Here is an 18,789-nt window from a genome sequence, read left to right as displayed (position 1 = left end):
GTGGGGATGTAAATCAGTGCAGCTGCCGTGGGAAACAGGATAGTGGTTCCTCCAAAAATTAAGCCTAGCACTGCCACATGGTCCATTGATTCCACTTCCAGGTATCTACCCAAGAAGTGAAGGTGGGACTCAGACACTTGCACACCCATGTTCATAGCAACACTATTCATAATAATCAAAGTGCGGAAGTTGCCCAAGTGTCCACTGATGGAGGAATGGGTAAATAAAATGGGATCTACCCATTCAACAGAATGTTACTCCATTCCTGAAAGGCAAGGGAGCATTCAATCACATGCCTCAGGTGCCCCCACCTGCTGCCCCTCCAAGGTAGCCCAGCCAGCTCTACCACCTCCACCTAACACTGTGCTTACCACCCAGGGGTGCTGCAAGCCAACGGGGTGTCACTCAGGGGTGCACAAAGCTGCCACTAACAAGAAGGCACCAGAATTTTGGGACCTTTCCATGGCTCAGGTCTATGTGACATGACAGAGACAGGAGAGGCTGCACATGGAGCCAAGTGGAGGGTCAAGGCAGCATCTAGGAGTATCTGAGACAGCACAGGAATGATAAAAGCTTGCTCCCCATCTAGAACGTTCTGCTCCTGCTGACATGGCCCTTCTGCCAGGATCAACCCCACTGAGTGGACCTTTGCAAATGAAGGTAGGAACACATACCACATTGCTACACGGCAGCACAGGTGATATTTGTCTTCAGGTGTTTGAGTTTCAAAACCCAACAGACCTTGGCCAGGGAGGTAATGTTTCTGAAAAGAGGAACCTGGTTGCCTACATGGCCAGCCAGGCCTATCCTACATTTACTTGGTTCCAACTCCACGGCTGCCCCAACCCCACAGGGTCAGGGGTCATGGTCCTGGTGTGAACCAGACTAGGGAAATTCAGGAAGTGAGGGCATCAGCAGGAGGGTGTAGGATGCCTTCTGGGCTAAGGCTTGCTTTTCCCACTGAGATCTCCTGGCCACACATCCCAGGATGACTTCTAGAAGAGACCTGAGGTCGGCTAGGATGCATGGAGGTGTGTGTGTGTGCATATGCAAGTGTGAGCGCATGTATCCTAAATAAAGTGACAGCTGACTAAGGCGAAGCTCCTCTAAGCACACGATCACATCTTAAGGGACCTGTCTTGGTTTCCTATGGCTGCTGTAAAAAAGTATCACAAACTTAGTGGCTTAAAACACCACACATTTATTATCTGAATAGCTTTGAGGCTAGAAGTCCAACATGGGATGCACTGGGCAAAAATCTAAGCTCGCTGTGCTCCTTCAAGACGCTCCAGAGGAGAGTCTGTTTCCTTGCGTCTTCCACTGTTCAGAGGCTGCCTGCACCCTTGGTGCAGGGCTCGTTCCTCTACCTTCAAAGCCAGTGAAGAGGATCAGAACACGCCACCCCAAACAGGCCACTTTGGCATCAGGGTTATTTTGAGCTGCAGGAAATGAGATATAGAAAAAGCTCCCTGCCATACCCCATCTGTTTAAAAGCAGAATGTAGTTTCCCTTTGTAAATGTGTATCAGAGACTCCCAAGGCAAGCCTGCATGACAAACCTGCTACACACATCCCTTATCTACCATGTGTCTCCTAGTCACCTTCCCACAATTTATTGCCCCTGAGGCCAACCCCCTTTCCTTTGTCTGGTCTCTGTGGGATTTCTTACCCTTCGTTAAAAATGGTATATCTGCCTCAAGACTTTTGGTTTTTACTTTTTTTCTGTGCTATCCCTGTTCATTTAACAGTATTAAAATCTGTATGCCTTTTTCTTTTGTTGATCTGTCATTTGTGAATTTAATTCACAGGACCCACTGACAGACCCTGAGAGAACACAGGAAAACTTCCCTCCCTCACACAAGTAGCACCTCATCTCCTCTCCTCTCAGCCCTCCTGGCTTTCTCATTCAGACCCTGTGATTACACTGAAGGCCCACCACGGTAACCCAGCTCAGCTCCTCATCTTGAGACCCCTGATCACATATGCCAAGTCCCTTCACCATGTAAAGTAACATTTGAAGGTTCCAGAGATTAGAATGGAGACATCTTTAGGGATTACTATTATGCCTCCTGCAAACCTGTAGCAGACCTCTACTGTCACTCAGGGATGTGGCTCAGTGCGCGCACAACTGCTAATTTTTTTCTAGAAAAAAATTAGATTTTTAAGTAGTCCCCCAATTCCTCAATGCTGGGAAGTAATTAATATATAATTTTCAAACTTGGAAAGGCCAAACAAAACCTATCTGCTACCGAGAGCTAATGTTAGCCCACTGAGAGCTCAGAGCCCATTTGCAGGGAGGGGGGCCTGTGGTGGGGACAAGGCCTGCTGTGAACCCTCCAGGAGACAGCCTGTGAGGGGCCGACAAAGACATCCACAGCCAGAAGTAGGGATAAAGGCGATCATAGTGTAGTATTAATTTTAAGAATGCTGGCTGAATAAAAATGCAAATGACTGTTAACTGAAACTGGAAACCAGCAAGGAAACCAGAACATTCCATGGCAATCTTGATTAGATTAGTCGTTCAGATGCAAATTTTACCCCAATTCTGGAAGAATCACAAGCACCCCCATTCAGAGCCCCAGTCCACAGCTTAACACTTTCCTGCCACTGTTTCTTTTCACAAGGCTCCAAACACCAGTGGCAGCCTGCAAGTAGGCGTTGTGGAGCTTCTGGAGCACTTTTTGCTTCCTTGCCCAGCCCCTCCCGGCTCTGTTCTCCAGGGACAGTGCTTGCCTCAGATCTCTAACTTTCACACACTTGGGCTACAGTGGACACAGTCTCCAGCATGCACCTCACCGTCAGAAGTGGGATTCAAAGGAGACCGTGAATGGCACCAACACCTGCCTCTTCATACAGAGCTATCAGGTCCTTGAGCCAGCCCCAAAGATCCCCCCCACACCTGCCTTGCTGGCCACCAGCACTTGGAAGGCCTAGTCTGACTGCCCCACCCTGCTCCCCACAGCCACTACACTGGTGGCAGGTTAGTCAGTACACAATGCCTCCACCTGTTTCCTTCCAGAGCACATAGAACATAGAAAAACCAAAGAATGGAAGCAATCCAATCAAGAAGGGAGGCAGCCAAATTAAAACCACAATGAGATACCACCTCACACCAGTCAGAATGGCCATCATAAACAAAGCAACAAACAAGTGTTAGAGAGGTTGTGGAGAAAAGGGAACCCTAGTGCACTGTTGGTGGGATTGCAGACTGGTACAACCACTATGGAAAACAGCATGGAATTTTCTCAGAAAACTCAAAATGGATCTGCCTTTTGACCCAGCAATTCCACTGCTAGGATTATATCCTAAGAACCCTGAAACACCAATCCAAAAGAACCTATGCACCCCAATGTTCATAGCAGCACAATTTACAATAGCCAAGTGCTGGAAGCAACCTAGGTGCCCATTAGTAAATGAATGGATCAAAAAACTCTGGTACATTTACAGAATGGAATTCTATGCAGCAGAAAGAAAGAAGGAGCTCTACCCTTTGTGACAGTGTGGATGGAACTGGAGAGCATTATGCTAAGTGAAATAAGCCAGGCGGTTAAAGACAAATACCATATAATCTCACCTTTAACAGGAACCTAATCAACAAAACAAACAAGCAAGCAAAGTATAACCAAAGACAATGAAATTGAGAACAGGCTGACAGTGACCAGAGAGGAGAGGGAATTTCAGGGGAAGAGGGGAAGGGTTTATAGGAACAAGTATAAAGGACACATGGACAATAACAAGGGGGTGGGGTGGAAATGGGAGGGAGGTGGGGAGGGCTGGGGGGATGGGCTGGGTTGGGGGTAAAAGGCAGAAAACTGTATTTGAACAATAATTAAAATTTTAAAAAAATTACAACTAAAAAAAAAAAAAAAAAAGAAAGGAGGCAGCCAACACTCCGAACTCCCTGTCCACGTTGCTGTGATATGTCCACAGGGACCTGAACCAGCTGCCCAGGGAAAGGACCCAGGAGTAGCCCAGGCCAGTGAAATGCGTGCCCAGGGTTATAGCCTCAGCCCTAGACACTCATTAACCAGCTGTTTGACAAACAAACTTCTCAGAGAGACTCCTTATTCCTTGAGAAGGGTGGCTGGCCATTCAGACCCAGTCACTTTTGGGCAAGAGATAGGAGGATGCCTGCTTACTTACTCACTCATCCCTACTCAACTGAGCCCTGAGAACTAGGAAAATGAAAGCCCATCTTCATGAATAACAAGGAAACTCTTATTATTCTTTAATCATGCACTGGGTGCTCAGAGTCCTTGTCAGTAAAATGGTGCTGATTGTGCATCACCCCAGTTACTGGAGATTAAATGAGACCACACACACCAAGTACCCAGAACAAAAATCACACTCTGACTTTTACACATCCTGTGCCCACTAGTTTGTAGATCCTCTTGGATTTTTCTAGTGAAAAATAACAAATCATTCCATCTGTAAAGAAAAAAAAAAGAAAACAAGAAATGCTGGACCTCTGGCAACAAAACCTGATGCCAGGCCCAGCGGCCTCCCCTCTCCAACAGCCACACTAGCCACAGCAAGGATGGTGCTCAGCACAGACCAGTCTGGCCTAGCCATCCCATCCTCACAGGAACCTCTGCTGCCTCAGGTGTCTGTCCTGACACGTGGGGGGCTCCAGAACACAGCCTGGGTGGGCCTTGGAGATGAGCCATGGGCAGTTGGGCCCACTTGGCCACAACAAGGCTCCATTCAGTGATAGGACAAGTTCCACAGTGAGCTTCCCCTTGGGCCATGGGACAGGCTGGCCCCATTGTCATTTCTTTGAATGACAGGCTGTACAAGATGTGGGCCTGATTGTTATGCTGTGTAGTCTCATTCAGGGGAGCAAGGCAGGGCCCAGCCAGGCTGAGGAAGGGGGAAGAAGCTCCTGTTTCCCAGGAGAAAGACACCTCAGAGCCCTGTTGTGGAGAGAAGGGGTCCCTCCAAGGCCATGGCCCCTCAGTGCCCAAGAATCATGTAGACCTGACCACAGAGGTCACCATGGACCTCAAGGCTCCAGGAAGGGGATGACTGAGCTGTCCCTCTTGCTGGCTCTCCTGCAAGACCCTGGGCAAACCAATCAGCTCCTCTGAGAGGCAGTGTCCAGCCTTGAAAATAGAGAGTTGAGGTGCCTGGTTGCCCTTCTGCAGAGGGAAAATGAGGAGGTGATGTGCCCAAAATGCCTCCTGACTGAGCTCCCAACACAGCTGGCAGGGTGAAACCAATACAGGAAGCAGGTGCTGACAAAGACACCTCTTCTTCCTGGCTGCCCACTGCCTATAATGCACATTCTCCCACAAGTGGGCCAAACCCAGGGAACATCGCATGGTGTCTGTGAGGGGTAGGCGGGGTGCACTGGATGTCCCTATCACCCTTCAGGGACTGGGAGGAGACAAAGCTTGGGGATGGTGGTGCCCACACCTGGTGGTGAACAAACAGGAGGCATTGGGCAGTGGGCAGGAAGGCTTGTCTAGGTCTCCACTTCACAGGCTCAGCCTCCCAGACCCTGGCCAGCAATCTGCACATACCCCTTCCCCACACTGCCACTGTGTGAGTGGAGGACGTGTGCCTGGAACACAAACGTACTCAGTGATGATGGGCACCAACCCATGCATGCTGTCCACAATGGGTTCCTGCTGCCCACTCCAGGTCACAACAGTCACCATGACAGGGGTCTGGTGATGTGTCCCATGCCCCAGGAAGCAACACCATGACCTGGGTGGGCACAGTAACTGTCTCAACACCGTAACTGTCCCAACACAGTGAGTGTGAGTCTTGGTCCACAGCAAGACAGGGACTGGCCACACCTGTTTGATAGCAGATACTGCCCTAGCAGGACAGAAACATGCTCAGGTCCCAGGATGCAAGTCTAAAATCCTCTAAACCAGCAACAAAGGTTCCAGTCTATCCACCCATTGAAACAAGCAGTGCCAGGAGGCTGCTAGCACCACTGACCTCGCCCCATCAAAGAGGATGGTTTCTAATCATCCAGAGACCATGGGAGGAGGCCACTCTTCAAGAGACACAGATGAACACAGGAAGGAGCAATGATGCAGACCCTGCGAGTACGGGCCACCTGATCCCAGGCATCTTGTCCCAGTGACCTCTCACACTTCCTTCTCCCTTACAGAGCCTTTGGTGGCAATGCCCTAAGTGTCAGCCCCAGAGATGAGATGCAGGATATGCCTGGTGGCCATGGCCAGTGCTAACGTGGTGCAGGGAGCATGTCACACCCAACCTGGGGGCCCTTGTAGGGCCTCGTCACAAATCCAAAAAGGTGTGCTGGACAACATTTGACCAGGCAGCCTTAGTAGTATAGTAATACAGTGTGAAATTAGAGAAAATATTCATCCAGTCCATCATGAATTCAAAGCTGCTCCAACCAAGCTGGCATTACGAAAACATCTTATTCTGTCACTCATGAAAGATGAAGAATGTTTCTGGCTTTAAAAACATTTTGAGGCAATGAACTCAAGTATTCTTTATATTCTTTGACTAGAATTATATGTATGCATTTTCAATACAAAGTTGGGAATCAGAGGACCAACATAAGTTATACGTGGATTTTCAACTGGTGGTTGGTGCCTCTAACCCCAACCTTGCTCAGCTGTAATTTATGTACAGGGTGGGGCAAAAGTAGTTTACAGTTGTGAGTACACAGAGTATGCAAAACAGAGTTTACTTTTGTATTATTATTTATTAGTTATCATATTATTTTCCATATGAACAACTGTAAATCTACTTTTGCCCCATACTGTATTTAAAAACTTTTATGAGGTCTGCAACATAATTTTAGGATATTTTCCTAGATTAGTTACGTATGCATATCTGTTTTAAAGAACAGTGTTTTTTGAATCCTCTTTACCTTTAAAATCTAGCTGTTGAGAGTGAAACCACTGTGGTCTGCAAATTGCCTATGAAATAATTAGCCCTGAGCCCTGACTGGCATAGCTCAGTGGATTGAGCGCAGGCTGCGAACCAAAGCATCACAGGTTCGATTCCCAGTCAGGGCACATGCCTAGGTTGCAGGCCACGACCCCCAGCAACCGCACATTGATGTTTCTCTCTCTCTCTCTTCCTCCCTCCCTTCCCTCTCTAAAAACAAATAAATAAAATATTTTTTAAAAAGAGTAAAAAAAAAAGAAAAGAAATAATTAGGACTTCCAGCCAAGATGGAGGCATAGTTGGACACACCGTTACCTCCACTCACAACCAAGATTGGAACAACAACAATTTAGAGGCAGAATAACACCCAGAACTGACAGAAAATTTATCTGAATGGAAGTCAGACAGCCAAGAAGTTGAAGTAGACCCGTTCATCCAGACTGGTAGGAGGGGTGGAGATGAGCAGCCTGGTGCAGGTCTCAGGGCAGAGAACAGGGAGAATTGGGCGCATAAGACAACTGGGAGCATGTAAGGCATCTGGGGTGTGCAAGATCACAGCAGGTGGACCCTGAGTACATAAGCGGCAGCTGGCAGACCCAGTGAGGTGGCAATTGTGGAGCAGGGCAGAGCGCGCAACCCAGGATCCCAGGGAAGGGACTGAGGTCCCACGGAGAATGGAGCTACCGCCATTGTTCCCTCTCGACCCCACCCCCACATACAACATCACAATCTAGCGACTGGGGTGCCCAGCCCCGGTGAACACCTAAGGCTCCACCCCTCAACATAACAGGAGCAACCAGACCTCCCCCCCAAAAAAGAGAGAGAGAGATGGCTCAAACAAAAGAACAAATCAGTGCCCCAGAGCTCATCCTTTTGAGCGACCATGAGATAGCTAACCTATCAGATGCACAGTTCAAAAACACTGGTGATCAGGAAGCTCATAGAATTGGTTGATTTTGGTCACAAATTAGATGAACAAATGTAGGCTACCATAAAAGAAATGAAGGAAAATGCACAGGGAATCAATAGTGATGGGAAGGAAACTGGGACTCAAAACAATAGAGTGGACCAAAAGGAAGAAAGAAACAACCAAACAGGAAAGAATGGAGAAATAAGAATTCAAAAAAATGAGAAGAAGGTTAGGAACCTCCAGGACATCTTTAAACGTTCCAACATCCGAATTATAGGGGTACCAGAAGGGGAAGAGGTAAAGCAACAGATTAAAAACGTATTTGAACAAATAATAGAGGAGAACTTCTCAATTCTGGCAAAGGAAATAGACTTCCAGGAAGTCCAGGAAGCTCAGAGAATCCCAAAGAAGTTGGACCCAAGAAGGAACACACCAAGGCACATCATAATCACATTAGCCAAGGTAAAAATGAAGGAGAGAATCCTAGAAGCAGCAAGAGATAAGGGGACAGTAACCTACAAAGGAGTTCCCACCAGACTGTCAGCTGATTTCTCCAAAGAGACCTTACAGGCAAGAAGAGGCTGGAAAGAAGTATTCCAAGTCATGAAAGACAAGGACCTACATCCCAGATTACTCTATCCAGCAAAGCTTTCATTTAGAATGGAAGAGCAGATAAAGTGCTTCTCAGATAAGGTCACTTATCTAAAGGGACTTATCTAAGAAAAGAAGATAAAAAAATGTATAATAAAAGGACAGCAAACTCACAATTATTAACAACCACACCTAAAGCAAAACCAAAAGAAACTAAGCAAACAACTAGAACAAGAACAGAACCACAGAAATGGAGATCACATGGAGAGTTAGCAACAGGGGAGTGGGAGGAGCAGAGAGGGGGAAAAGGTAGAGAGAATAAGTAGCATAGGTAGTAGGTGGATAATAGGGGGAGGGTAAGAATAGTATGAGAAATGTAGAAGCTAAAGAACTTATAAGTATGACATATGGACATGAACTAAAGGGGGAGGGAAGTAGGTGGGAGAGGGTGTACAGGGTGGAGGGGAGTGAAGGTGGGAAATGGGACAACTGTAATAGCATAATCAAGAAAATATATTAAAAAAAAGAAATAATTAGCCCTGAAGGCAGTTTTCCAAAGCAGCAATAATGTTAAAAGAAACACTTATACCTGGGGAAACATATTTCTTCTGTGATTAAAGATTTTACAGAAAAATTAAGGTACCCAAGAGAGGCTATGGGTTTCAAACAGTAGCCTTCACCATCCATGATGCAAACTTCCATCCCACTGCCATTTGAAGGTGCTCCTGGAGCAGTACAAACTCAGCAGATAGATCTCAAGTTCATCATAGTCCACTAGATCCCAGGCCCAGAGTGCCTCCGCAGGTCAACTGGATTCATGGAAGAAGATGAGAGAAGTGCCTATTTTTAAAAACCTATTTACAAGTACTATACTTTCCCGTTAAAAAAAGTTAGCAAAAAATCCACTGTACAAATTTTGGTCAAATGAAAAAGCCATCCAACCATGTTCAGTTCAAGTCTACCACATCTTAGTATCAATTTTAAGCATTAATTCACCCTATCTAGCCCAAGGATGCACTATATAATTGTGTCATTGGTGCACAGCCACAAAGTATACATGAAAGCTGGGGTGAGGAGAGATGCCGGGGACACAGACCACCTGCCTTCACTTTCACCAAGAATAGTGCTGACACACAGCAGAGGCCCAGTGGTTCACCATCAGCCCTGAACCAGGACCTGAGGTGTCTTCCCCACTTTCCCAGACCCCTCACCTGTACACACCTTAGGCATCGCCATTCCCGGCCCCACAGACCCCCTTGGCACTGTCCTCTGCTTGGGCTCCTTCCACACATCAGCTACCCAGGGCATCCTCCCCACCCTTCAAATGTAGCCCAGGCCTCTCTCTATGTAAGTGCCCCCGGTCTTTCCAGGGGAAAGTAGGCTCTCAGGGACCCTGTTAGGAAACATGCCATTTGAGGGGGAAAGGCTAAGGGGACCTATGGGGGTGTATGGGCCATCACCCTATTGGGGAAAACAGGGCGAGAACCCAGAGGCCCTGAGGGAAGATCTGGGCCTGGGATATAGTGGGCCTTGCTCGTTTAGGGGCACAGCTAAGAGAGCTGACGTCAGAGGAGGGACCCGGAGTCTGGCCACTGTGCCTGCAGCCCTGCTGTATCAGGATGCCCTAGCCATGAGAAGGGGATCCCAGAGGCAAGAAATGAAGAGGCACCAACTTCCAGCTCTGGGGGCTCCTCCCCAAGGCCGTAGGTCCAGAACAGCGAGCCCCTTGGTCCACTGTGATTGTGGCTACTGCTTTCCCACAGACATCCCTGGACACCTCTCGCCACTTCAGTTTCCACTGCAGTCCAGTGCTTTCTGCTTCTGGCTTTCCTCACTGGACCCTCACTAACACCCCTTTAAATTATGGCCTCCGATCAGCAACATAACAGCAGGCTCCGCTGAGAAGACAAAGGGCTAGGGGGCCTGGCCAGAGGGGACAGCTCTGATCGGGTCAGGTGGGGAGGGGGCAGATGTAGGGGACAGCTTCCATGAGACTGGCAGTGCCTCCTACAGTCCCACAGCTGTGTTTACGTGACTCTCATCCCACTGGACACATGGCTCTGCATGCACATGGCTGAATCACGTGGGTTATGACATACAGATTGTCACAGGTGAGGCAGGCAGGCTACTATGTTACTACAGGCCCAGACCTGGCCAGGGCACCAGAGGGACCATGTAGCCTTCCCTCCCCTCCTGGCCACAGTCGTTGGTCCTCAGTTTGGTTCACCTCTCTCGTGTGGCCTGGTTTACAGTGAGTGGGACCGAGTCCGGAGCTGCCCGGTGCCCACCCGCAGCCCCACTGATGGGAAAGGAGCGGCTTCAGTGTCAGTCTATGAGGTGCAAACAGCTCTCTGCAAGGAGCTCTGAGCCTTCCATGCTGATGTAAAGAACAGGAGAAATTGCAGGGCAGCCAGGTGCCTGCAGGGTCTCAGAGGAGTCAGGTGCTCTTGGCAGGAAGGGTAAGGGGCCTACCTTGCCAGTCACCTCCTCTGCTGGCTGAAACTATAGAGTCCAGGGTAAAATTTGGAAAGAAATGAGTTTCCTTTCAGTAGGCACACAGTAAGCACACAATCAGTACAATTCCCCCACCCCCACCCCATTGAGCTCTCCTGTCGATACACATGTAGGAGTTATGGTCCCTGCAGCCTTCCCCCAGAAAGAAGACCAGACCACTGGGCACAGATCCTGAGTCAATGGTGGGACCTGGTTCACATGCACCAGGCACCATCTGCACCCTCAAGGACAGCCCCGACACATGGCCACTCCCCATGTCCAGCTAGCTGGAGACACCCACGAAAACACCCTTAGGAATGGGTAGATGCCAGTCCTGCACCAGCACCAGCTGTTCCCCACCCTCTTGAGTTCTACCCACAGGGCCAGCTCTCTATCCTCCTCTCACAGGGAGGGTCCTGGTTGACCTTCCCCTGACCTCAGAGCAGATGTGCCAAGTCTGGTTGTTCCTGCAGAGCCTCCGGTCATACAGGTGTCTGTGAGACAAATGAGCCTACTCTGCAAAGTGTGGACCCCACCTGTCCATGACTGCCACCTGTGATGCAGGCTGGGCCACCAGCAGCTGCCAAAGGAGGACCTGCTTAGGACATAGAGTGATTACCCGCAGGCCTGCAGAGCATATACCCACCCTACCCAACCCCACACCCACCCCTGCTGAGGTATGTGAGTCTGCTGGTTGTCAGGCTTGGGTGGGGCTGACTGTGTGAACCTCAAGGTACACTTCCACTTGCAGGATGGGCAGGGCCAGGGCCACAAGAGGGTAAGCCTGACCTCACCAGGTCCCCCGCATGGGTGTGGCCAGTCCAGCTTGGGCAGCATATCGCAAGCTCAGGTATAGAGGGCATCTAGGGGACACAGAAAGCATTTGGGGGACAGAGAATCCATCTGCAGACACGGGGCGCTGCCTGTGTCTAGAGAGCTTGAGTCAGTGCCCAGGTGTGAGCTCCTAAGGGCAGCCAAGGTCAGACACAGGGTTCCTGGAACAGCTATATCTGCATGTGCCAAGGGTACAAGTACTCTGCCACACAGACACATGCCCTTCCATGCAGAGAGTAAGAACACCCATGCACAGAGAAGCCCATGCCGTGGCATGTCCCTGACACAATGGTAGAGCTGGTGCAATGTGTTATCTTTTCACTCTCCCATAAAAAACTTGCTCTCTGCTCAGTGCCTTATTCCTGGGATACGGCAATTTCACTTGTTCAATAATCTTTTAAAACTTTGTGAGTGCAGAGGGATCATTTTACACAGCAGGATGGTCTCTGTATCCTGTTTCACCTCGCCTGCCCTCCACTTCCACCCTATCTTCCTCCTCACTGCCAAAGGCAGCACAGCCATGGTGTGTCCACACAAATCTTCCTCTATGCAGGAGCCATGAGAAACATGTGAACGTGTTCAAGGAGTCATGGGTGCATGTGCATAGGCACTCCTGTGACACCCACAGGGTACACAGAGCACAGCTGGGGAGGCTCCTTCGCCAGCTCCACTACACAGCTGCTACCTGTATCAGGTAGGCACATGGGAGACAAGCCAGTGGGATGGAAGGGAGAAGCCCCCAAGCAGAACCAATTTATACAAGACTGTAATACACCACAGAGTTGACTGAAGTTCAATTCACTGGTCAAAGAATGGATTATTGAATAGTGCTGGCACCCTGGAAGAAAATCTCACTGGACTTCCTTACCAAGTTGTCACAAGGACAACTTATTCTATATTATGCATGAGCACTCTAGACATGCTCAAGAACTGAATTCAAGTACACAAAACAATAATACACCAGCAGCAGACCAAGAGAGAGCTGTGTCATCTTCCTAACAAACACAGGTACCCAGAAGTCATAAAGAGAGAGACATATTCAAATGCAAAATGATTTAACCTTGATGGCAAATGACACATTATTAAAAGTAACTATCAAACAATAGAATTGGGAATAGATGTTTTCAGGGCAGAAGAGAATCACCAATTTCTGTAACAAACAACCACTACAAATGGGTGAGAGAGGGAGAGACCTTCTGACAGGAACATGGGGCAAGTACACAACAGACAAGTCACAGACAAAGGAATACAAACCTGTAGGCGTCTTCAAGCAAAGGTCCTAAGCTCATCAGGACTCAGAGAGACACGTGTCAGGTAACAAAGGTGCCCTGCCAGGAGACAAAGTGGAAAGAGCCTCACAACCACTGCTGGGGGAGCGTGCTGGGGTCAGGGCCCATGTACAAAAAGACAAGCTGTTAGATCTTTTTGAAAACTGATCTGGCAAGATCTATAAACAGAGAGGAACACACCCTGGCCCAGCAGTGACATGCACTAAATGATGGCCTTGTGAACGCGGCCAGGGTATTTACAGTAGCACTGTTTATAGTGGCTGTGTTCTTTTCCTGTGGCAGCTCTAACAAATAACCACAAACTGGGTGGCTTAGAATAACAAAAATCTATTCTCTCACAATTCTGGAAGTTGAAAGTCTGAAATAAGTTTCACTGAGCTGAAATCAAGGTGTGCGCAGAGCCTACTCCCTCCAGAGGCTCTGGAGATAAATCTTTCCTGCCTCTTCCAGCTTCTGGTGGCTACTGTCAGACCTTGATTTTTGGCCACTGCATTAGTGAGGATCCCCAGACAAACAAACAAACAACAGGATGTGGATATAGAGAGAAAGATTTATTATAATGAATCAGACCATATGATCATGGAGGTTGACAAGCCTTCAGATCAGCAGTCAGCAAGCTGAGACCCAGGGGAGCTAATGGTGTACATTACAGCTGGAGTCCACATCTGAGGGTGGGAGAGGATCAGCATACCAGCTCAAACGCAGGATGGAAAGGGAATTCTCCTTTCCTCTGCCTCTCCACTCTATTCAGGCTCTCAACTGATTGGATGAGGCCACCCACATGGGGGAGGGCATCTGTTTACTCAGTGTACGTACGCACTCAATGCTAATCTCCTCCAGGACACTCTCACAGACACACCCAGAGTCATGTCTGACCAGGTAGTTGGGCATCCTGTGCCCCAGTCAAGCTGACCCACAAATTCAGCCATCACACCCCCATTACTTGAATCTCTACTTGTCTTCACATCAGCTTCTCCTCCTGTCTTTTCAATCTCCTCCTGCTTCCCTCTCATGAGGGAACTTGTGATGGCATTAGGGCCCACCAGACAACCCACGATCACCTCCCCATCTCAAGATCCTTAACTGACTCTCTTCTGCAAAGACCCTATTTCTACATAAGGCGACAGAGGTACCAGGGATTAGAATCTGCCTTCTTTGGATCTATTCTTGAGCTTCCTACCAGGGACCAAAAAAACAATCTTGGAGCCTGAAGGAGAGGCTACAAGGGGAGCAGGTCCAAGTTCATAATGGAGCACTGCTTGGTTGGTGATCAACTCTCCTCCCAGTGCAGCCAAGAAGACAGGACACATGATCTTGTCTCTGTGAACACAACTGGACCTCTCATATTTGAATGAAGACAGTGTGCGAACTTTTCTGCCCACAGCATTTTCTCTGTGAAAATGAGCCTTGCTGCTTGACTCAAAGGTTTGGGGCATCCCTGACCTTGGGTCACCATGCCTTTCAAAGGAGGCAGCAAAAGGAGCTGATGAAGGCATGGAGAGTGTCCATGTGAGTCTCATACGGGAGGAGGGAGGTGCTGCTTTCCTAAACCCACTTCCTGTGCCCCACACCATGCTGTTCTCAGTCCTACCCAAAGCCTGGCTACGTCCCAGCATGAGTGAGCTCTGCCTTACCCACAGTCAGATGCCCGCCACCAGCTGTCTTAGCGCTCAGCCACTCAAAGCACCCCACAGGGCTTAGCTGGGGTGCACTCCAAGACTAGTGTCCTTGAATGCCACTACATCCTCTCCTTCCCATGCATCCACCTGTCTGAGGCTCCCACCCATCAAAGGCCATCTCACCTGTGAGCAGCCTGGCACCACAGGGAACCTCATCCCCCCACCCTTGAATGCCTTTGTCCTTGTCTTTCCAATCTTGATGGAGGAAGGGCTGGGCCCACTCTGTGTCCTGCACAGCCAACCTCAATCATCTAATGGATATATTAAGGAAGCCTATTCCCAGGTGAGGTGGCAGCCCTCTGGGGAGACTCGATGCTCCAGCAGGGATCCACCCTGGGGCTGGTCCTTGGATGTCTCCCCAACTCCTAGGCCTCCTCCCTGCCACAATTCACATGTCTCCAGGCCTCACTGTCCACATCCCAAGGGTGAATGCCTCCTGATAGTCTAGGGGAACTGGTCTGTACATGGGCCCTCCATCCTTCCAGGTGCTTGGCCAAAACCTAGGTGCATCCTCGACCCTCACCCCAACTCAAATTCAACATGGCAGTAAGTCCCCTGAGCCCCACCTCCCAATAAATGCCCAATCAGACCATGCTCCAATCCCGACTGCCACAGCCAGGACCATATCATGTCTCTCCAGGATCACCTTGCAGCCACTTAATGGGGCTCCCTGCACCTTTTCCATGGTTCATCCTCCCTGGAAGCCTGCAGTCCTGTCCAAATCCTGGGCTCCCAAGACCCAAGGCATGCTCCTGTTTCAGGTCCTTTGCACCTGCCATTCCTGCTACTTGGAATGCTCCTCTCCACAGCCAAGCCCAGCTCCTGTCTTTCCTCAATCAGCTATCCCTCCTCAGAAGGGCCTCCTGCTGCCCCTTCTTGACCTAAGTTCTCTCCTTTGCACCTGTCACATCTCACTCCTTCTATCTGACCTACCGATCTCATTGGCACTCCTTCTATCTGACCTACCAATCTCATTGGCAATTCTAGTGGTCTTCCTGGCCACTAGAATGCTTCTCCATGTGGAGGGCCCAGTGCCCAGAGCATGCCAGGCACAGGGAGGAAGTTCAGTACACTGGAGAGATGGGCCTGAAGAAAGCTGCCCCTCCACCAGTGTTGGGAGAGCCAGGGCCACACTGGGGGCCACAGAGCTCCAACCAGGCTCCATACATGCAGTCAAACAGCAGCAGAGCAGATCTGAAACCTGAGGCCTGTGCATGGGGATGAAAATGGGCCCAGTGTACCAGAAAGTCACTTAATGAAAGGTTTGTTTCACTGGCTTCACCCGGGTGCATGACAGCATCGCCACACACCCACTCTTTTGAGAAAAACAGGCCTTTGCGGGTTATAAATAGCTGACCAGATGTGGGAATGCCTGCGGGTAGCTTCCCAGGACTCTGCATGTGCTGCACAGCTGCACCAACAGCAAAACCCCCGAGGAGGCGACTGCACATTGAGAAGCAGATGGTTAATGGGTGTTGCCTCCTTCCACAGGGCAAGGCAGTTCTACATCGGCCCATGCAGACATGCAGGCTCTGCTCACCACCACCCTGTGCAGGACATGGCTGAAGTGGAAAAAGTCAAGCTGCATACACACTGCATGTCTCTTTATGCATAGAAAATGGGGAGAACACCTAGAGAATGGGGAGCCACTCAGGGAAGGGCATACTCACCAAAGCAGAGTGTGGGTTCCCTGTGCAGGAGAAACCAGACTGAGCAGGGAACCCTTATCTTTGATAGGGCCCAGCAGTCTATCAATAATTGTCTATGGAAGTGCAAAAAACAATAGCTCTTACAATGGGTTTGAAGGTGCTCTCAAAACCTGACATTTGTTACTGATCAGTGCCTACCAACCCAAAGGCTGGGCCTTGAGGGAAAGGGGAGCTCAAATGCAGAGGCCACCAAAGAACTGTCTAGGTCTGTGCTTGCAATAGAAGCATGGGATGAGCTGCACTTGCAAGCCCCATGCGTGATTCCAGGTGTTCCTAGAAGTCACATTCAGGGATTTAAAAGCAAATGTCAAGTTTTAATAATTTATTTTATTTAACCCGATAGAAACCCAACACACTATCACTCCGACACATAAGTAACAGAGTCCCAAGTCTGGGCCTTGGCCTCCTGCCTGCTGGGCGTTTATACCTGCAGTGCTGTGCTGCTTGGCTCTGACCGGCCACATGTGCACCACTTTACCCATGGGTGGGGACAGCCACAGCACTGGACAGCACAGGCATAAAGCATGAACCAGTTGCATACTATGTGTGGTATTACCACATGTGCTCTGATGCAGGAACCAGTGCAAGTCCAGGTGTAGCTGAAGGTGTGGAAGCTTCTGGTCACTATAAATGGACCCAACAAGGTCAGAGTTGAGCAACTGTTATGGACAGAGGTCCTGGATGGCAGCCCTCTGCTCACCTGGGTCCTGGCTCCTCAGAGTCCCACATTCAGTAGCGGACAGAGCAGCAGTGCCCATGGATGTCTGACCCAGGGCCAGCCCCTAGGTGTCTGGACAGTGCTAGGGTTCTCTGTCCTGTTACAGCAGCTTTTGGACACACGGCTGTGCACTGGCCTCCTCATCAGGATCCTGCTGTTCCTGTAACATAATCTGGACCAAAAACCTTGAGATGATGTTTGACTAATGCCTCACACAGATCGGTGTTAGGGACAAAGTTAGTGTGTGTAGTTTTCTACATCAGTGAATCATGAATTTTCAGTGTCCCATGCCAGTCTTCACAGACTAAAAGCTCAGACCACTCACCATTGGCCAGGGTAGTGCCCAGAGGACCCTGCTCTCTCAGGGGTGGTCCTGGTGTCTGTCCAAGTGACAGCTTCACTGCGTTGCAGCTGGGTCTCTGGCACATTACAGAAGTAATTAACTCCCTTTCCAGTGTAGTTTAATTACATCTACAGTGGTTCCATTCTCAGCTCTGTAAGACACCAATGGCCACTTGCTGAAACTGAAGCATGCTACTACCTATGGATGGGCACCCCCCTCACACTCGTGGAGCCCCATCGCAGCATGCAGAATGCAGGTGACACCATGCAGGTGGCACACTTGGTAAGACAAAGCCTCGGAGTGTTAAAGACCAGGCAGCCCTGTAACCACAGACTGACAGTAGTGACCTATCTGCCCTCATGGTCTCAGCATAAGCAAGTCTGGGCTTCAAGAGCTTGGGTCTAAGAGAAAAAGTCACGGGTGAACAGAAAATTATATCCTGTGGCTCTGTGACTCCCCAGACAGAGGTCCACATGAACCCTACCCTGGAAGACCACAGAGCCCCTTGTAGCTCTGCAGTGGTACCTCTGGCACCCCCAACCACACTGTGATGCAAAGCCAGGTCTCCCAACATCACCTGGTCCCTGCTCTCATGGGAGGACATGCAATCCCAGAGGTCAGCTACTCACAGAGGCCATTCTAGGTTCAGGCAGTATCCCCAGGGCTCCTAGACAAATGGGCCCACAGTGGCAATGGAAGCACAAAATTGTTGTCCCCACACAAAGAATGCAGTGAGATAGCTTTTCCATAAGAGCTGCTTTACATTGGAAACAGTGATCTCTTAAGTGAGTTGGTTTTCCACTTCAATGCAAGTTCTAGAACATACAGGGTCTAGCACAAGTAACAGCCCCTTTTTATTACAAAATCTTTTATTACACAATCATAAGCGTGTAATTCCTTAACACAACAATATCACACTCAAGCACACCATATGATGCTTTAGGTGAAATGTTCAAATTACAACTATAAATCATTACACCCATATTATTACCCTGCCAACCACTCTCGAGCAGGCCTTACTTCTGCCGGACCCTTTATTTTAATCTTCTTAAGCATTTCATTTTAAATTGCCTCTTGTAAGCACAATGTTTATATTGTGAAAGGTGAAGCTACGGCATCTTCCTAACATGGGAAGGTTGGGGAGGGCTCCCAGGGCAGGGTGGGGGCACGGACCAAGTACCCAATACCACCCTCACCCTCAAAGCAATTCAGTTAGAATGACAGGCTTTCTGGAGGAGGATGTAGTAGCTTAAATATTGTACACACCAAAAACAAAAGTCTCTCCTGGAAACTCCTTCTAATGCAGACATGTCTGCACAGGCTTTTAATCTGGGACAAGCTGCAG

General features: G+C 49.2%; 1 protein-coding gene across 8 annotated transcripts in view; it reads right to left on the bottom strand.

Moving 5' to 3' along the window:
* Positions 1 to 18,789, bottom strand: part of SEMA4D (semaphorin 4D) — a 111,406-nt gene that overhangs the window by 60,364 nt on the left and 32,253 nt on the right. For 2 of the 8 annotated variants that reach the window (XM_036021446.1, XM_036021448.1), the window contains exon 1: positions 16,345 to 16,773. The exons of 2 other annotated variants lie outside the window; for them this stretch is intronic. The gene's annotated coding sequence lies outside the window, so the exon portion shown is untranslated. Of the gene's footprint in view, positions 1 to 16,344; positions 16,774 to 18,789 lie in introns of those variants that run through there. 4 more of the 8 variants (XM_036021450.1, XM_036021449.1, XM_036021441.1 and 1 more) reach the window with 2 other exon arrangements.

The sequence above is a fragment of the Phyllostomus discolor genome, chromosome 3, assembly GCF_004126475.2.
Source record: "Phyllostomus discolor isolate MPI-MPIP mPhyDis1 chromosome 3, mPhyDis1.pri.v3, whole genome shotgun sequence".
In the NCBI taxonomy this organism is placed as follows: domain Eukaryota; kingdom Metazoa; phylum Chordata; class Mammalia; order Chiroptera; family Phyllostomidae; genus Phyllostomus; species Phyllostomus discolor.
This window is presented reverse-complemented; position numbering and strand designations above follow the sequence as displayed.